This window comes from Choloepus didactylus, chromosome 2 (assembly GCF_015220235.1).
Source record: "Choloepus didactylus isolate mChoDid1 chromosome 2, mChoDid1.pri, whole genome shotgun sequence".
NCBI classification, from domain to species: domain Eukaryota; kingdom Metazoa; phylum Chordata; class Mammalia; order Pilosa; family Megalonychidae; genus Choloepus; species Choloepus didactylus.
In genome coordinates this window covers 216481644-216486681 of record NC_051308.1, presented here as the reverse complement: position 1 = coordinate 216486681, position 5038 = coordinate 216481644, and the positions used below count along the sequence as shown (strand labels likewise).

The following is a 5038-nucleotide window of genomic DNA, read 5'->3' as shown; positions in this document are numbered from 1 at the left end:
CCATTAGGGAAGTCCAGTAGGTGAGGACCAAAAAGGCACCTACTGGATTATGACTTCAGAAGGACAGAAGCCAGATCGTGGTGGGTTAATGATGAGAAATGAGGATATGGAGTCAGAAGTATAAGGCAATCCTTTTGAACAACTTGGAGGAAAAGGGAAGGAGAGGCAGAGATAGCTGGATCTAGAACAAAGGAGGGCTTTTTTTTTTTTTTTTTTTTTTAAGTTGGGAGAACTTTGACAATATTTTCAGGCAAAGAGAAATATTTCAGTAGAGGAGAGTTAGAATATGGGGGAAAGACAGGAGCTGACACCCTCAGAGCAGACAGGAGGGGGGATGGGATTAAGCACACAGATGCTGAGCTAAGCCTTGAACAGAAAGAGAATTATTTCTTCCGAGACAAGAGGGAGGAGGTAAGGATGGATGTAGAAAGGGCTGTATTTGTAGATGTGGGGTGGGGTGGGGTATTGAACAATTCCTGCCTAATGGCTCAGTTTTCTCAGTGAACCAGAAGGGATGAATTTCCTGGCTCTGAAGAGATGTCAACAAATGCTTAATCAAGGAATTAGAAAAGATCCATGTAACCAGGTATGGATTAAGTCAGGTTCAGTATCATGTGGCTTTGCTCACACATTCATAGCCTACCAAAGCCAGCTCACTCCAGCTTAGGGAAAAATACAGGGCTGTCTTATAGGCCCTAATGTAGGGGGGCATCTGGGCCTCAGAAAGAGCCTGGATCCAAGGGACTGGAAAGTTCTATTCCATTTGTGGTGACTGGTTCATGGCATGGGCCTAGAAGTGGAGGGAAGGTGAGGAGTAGCATGGACTGAATCATAAGCAATTTTGAGATATCCCTGGGGTGTCAGGAATGCCAGAACCTTGAAAAGGAACTGCTGTGACTCAGGTGCAGGGTTATTGAGCTACAACATTAAGATCTAAGTTATATTATGATTTCATTTATATCCACAAGCCAGTGAAGCTTGAGGGGCATCTAAGTTACATTTTTGGGAGTATAACAGTCAGGATCCCATCAGAAAACAGTTGACACATTCACATTGGATAATTTGAGAAAAGTTTAATGAAGTATCTTTACAAAGCTGTGGGCAGGTATGATGGTTAGGTTCATGTGTCAACTTGGCCCAGTTGTCTTGTCAACCAAGCACTGGCCTAATTGTTGCTCCGAGGACATTTCATGGACTTAAATCATCAGTAAGTTGATTGCATCTGTGGCTAATTACATCTGCAGTAGGCCAAGCAAAGTCTTCAGCAGTGAGAGACATTTAATCTAATGAGTTGAAGGCTTTTAAGGGGGAGATCATAGCTTTAGCGGATCAGAAGAGAGAACCTTCGTCTCGACTTCAGCCAGCCAGCCTCTCCTGGGGAATTCATCGAAGACCTTCATCAGAGTGCCAGCTTGCAGCCTGCCTTTTGGAATTTGGATGCGTGCATCCCCATAGTTGCGTGAGACACTTTTATAAAATCTCAAACTATTTATAGATATCCCCTGTTGTTTCTGTTTCCCTAGAGAACCCTGACTCATACAGCAGGGTTTAGGGAAACCACAAGAGATAGTGCAGGACCTGGGGCTAGGGACAGCAAAGCTGTTACCATCCCTAAGCCTGAAGAACTGCCAGGAAGAGTAATTGCCTCAACTCAATCCAGAGACAGAGGGGGCTGTGGGGAGAGGGCCACCCAACAGGAGCCGATACCTTCAGCTGAGGGATGCAGTGGCCCATGGCAACTCCACAAGGAAGGAGGCAGGGGAATACATATCCCCTACCCTCACTCTTCCTGCCTTCCAACTTCTGCAAGGGCTCCCATTGGCCGAACTCATCAGAAAACTGGAGGATAAGAGCGTTCACTGATGGAGGGCAGCCTCCTCATGCACAGGCTAGATGGAAAAGGTTGAAAGTAGATCTGGAGGGGCAAATGGAAGAGATCCAGCACAGAAAACTTACCTGGGATTATTTCTGCATATCTGTGCCGCAGACTCAGTGTCCTTACTTGAATATCTGAGTGCCCTCTCTGATAGTACGAGGAGAGCCAGAAGCTTCCCTCTGAGGGTGGGAGGTCTTCCCATTAGGGGGGTATATTCTCATCCTGATTTACAAGGTGGCTGATGTGGAAGTTCCTCAGAAAAGAACTTGAACTATGTCCATGTTAGGACTGGGGTGTGAAGAAGTGTTTGGAAAACAGAGAGAAAGAGGGGGTGATGGAAGGTGATTACAGGGAAGACCATGCATCCCTGAGGGGGAACCCATTCAGAATAATGGCCACCCAAAGATGTCCTTGTCCTCGCCCCTGAACCCTGTGAATATATTACCTAACAAGACAAAAGAGCCTTTGCAGATGTGATTAACTTGCGGATTTTGAGATGGAGAAATTATCCTGGATTATCCAAGTGGGCCCAATGTAATCACTAATGTCCTTATAAGAGGGAGGTAGGAGGGTCAGAGTCAGTGAAGACGTGAGGATGGAATCAGAGATTGGACTGATGTGGGGTAAAGAGCCAAGGAATATGGGCAGCCTCTAGAAGTTGAAAAAGGCAAGGAAGTGCATTCTCCCCAAGAGCCTTTAGAAGAAGCACAGCCCTGCTGGCCCATTTGAGATTTCTAACCTCCAGAACTGTGATATAATTTATCTGTGTTGTTTTAAGCCACTAAATTTGTGATAATTTGTTAACAGCAACAAGAGGAAACCAATACAACCAGTTATTATTTTTTGAATTAAAAAGCCATTTAACAAAAGACCGGTTTCTACATTCCTTTCAATTATTTCCATAAAAATTTTTAAATTACAAATAACATTTCAAAATCCAAGAATTTTTCTAAACAAATGAAGAACATAGACAAATTCAGGATCCAAATCATTAAAAAATTTTTTTTGAAATCACAGCAAATAATATTTTGTAACAAGAAATGAAACAACAAAAAAAAGAGCCATATACAATAAAGTTTCAAAAAGCTCAGTGATGGAGAAGTGGTGCCATATTCTATTTAAATTAATGCTTGTATGATATACCTACTTTAATTTTCTTTTAAATAATAGAGTTAAAGAATAAATGTTGAAACCCCCCAAATTGAATCACAGTTATTCTTAAAACTTCCTAATTTTTCCCTGTGTCTAAAGTTGTGAATTACAGTAATAGTCTCCAGAAAAATTGGGGGTTTTGATGAAGCAAGGCACATGGACTAGATTTTGATAATGCTGCTTTTTATTGGTCCTATAATTACTTTAAATGTGCTACATATCCTGGATATTCTTAATATAACTTTCAATACAAAATAAATAACTTTTATAAATCCTTTATTACATAGAGCATACATCCATATGTAATTTAACAGTATCACAATATTGAAAGGGTGAATAAATGAGTGATACTAAACCCCGTTAAAAAAGCAAAACTTGGTTGAATGACTACACAATGATATTTTAAAAGTCCAATAATTTGATATGTTGGAAAATTATACCAATTCTTATGAATAGTCAGTATTACACTAAGTGTACTGATAAGCACAAAGTCAAAGTTCCTTTCAAATTCTAACTCCTTAGAATCAAGGTTAAGTATCAAATCACCTTTCCTACAATGAAATTCTGTGACATTCAAAATAAATTGATGTAAACATTAAAGTTTTGCATCTCTCTCAGCTACATTTTCTGCCATAAAATAGCCTATAACTTCTCTAAAATTACTATTAAAGAATTGATATTACTGTTGAAGCATCTACTTGTTGCATTTAAAACTTTTCTTCCCAAATACCGTGTTCTTAATCTTTATTAGGGCTAGCAATCAGCACATTTTCACAAAGAACAAAATAGCTGAGAGATAACTTCTAAAAAAGCATAGCAATTTAAAGAATCAAGGCTTCATCATAAAAGATTGATAGTTAGGTCTTTGGAGGTCAAATAGGTCATTAAAGCACACCATACACATAGGAAAGTGGCATCATCTGTATTTATGACATGATCCAGGTCACAGGTCTAAATGTATACACCCATTAAACCCAGTATAGTCCCAAAGAAACCAAGTTGAATGTTTCTTATCCACACTGATTGTTTGGTTTCTTTTAAGATTTTCTTAAAAGTAACCCCTGGCAAAGGCACGTGGAAAACATGCTGCAAGAACTGCCATGAGTCCCACAAATCGAGAGCCGGCTGAAAGGCTCTTAGAATCAAATTCTTGAGAACCTCAGGAACGCTGAACAAAAGCAACTCCTGTCATCAGAATTACTAGGGAGAGCCACTGGCACACACCTAATTTTTTACTGAGCATAGACACAGAAAATAATGCCTTCTCAAGAATTTTCCATTGATACATGACCTGGTAATCAGCTGCATCTAGATTTGACAGTGCCACTTAGAGTTCTGATAGAATAGCAAGCTTCCATAGGTTCATTAAGAATTTCATTGTGTAGTTCTCAGTTCAGTGCTCTTAGACTAAATTTGCTGTTTTCGTAGACTAGTAAAATGCAGGCCATTATCTTCCAAAGCCCAGCAACAACCACTGCAGTAGAAAATAAAGAGTCCCTACTCTTTTAAAGTCCTAGAATAACACATTGTTAGAACCAAACTGGTAGTATGAAAAGATCTTAATTCCCAAGGAAAGATATTTTAGGTTGGCGGACATTGACTTACATTTATTTGCCTCCGGAGCTGTTGGACTGCCTTCCTGTGCTGGCTGCACCCGGTGCCCCAGGCTGGTGAGCCCACCGCGTCCTCCACGACCGCTGTCCGATGGCGCCCTCTCAGGAGGCAAATCCCACCCCTCTAACCCCCTCCGTACCCCCGGTTTGTATAGTCCTAGGGACCCAGTAAATAAAGGCTGAATGAATGAAGGAGTCTGAAATAAAGAGTGAGACTGAGTCCAGGGCCTGGGGAGTAGAGATGGGTCATGGCTCCCAGTCCAGCATCTAGATGTATCTGTAGATGTTTTAAAAAGAGAAGCTATCTCTCTATTCTCTAAGGAGTCCAAAAGCAAGGCCAAGTATCAGGGGCACAGGAGGGGCGGCAGGCAGAAGCCAAATGGAACTTTACAAGGCA

At 41.1% G+C, this 5038-nt stretch overlaps 1 pseudogene; it reads right to left on the bottom strand.

Annotated features, from left to right (window-relative positions):
* Positions 1-3979: 3979 nt before the first annotated feature.
* Positions 3980-4637, bottom strand: LOC119520059 (annotated as a pseudogene).
* Between the last annotated feature and the right edge of the window lie 401 nt (positions 4638-5038).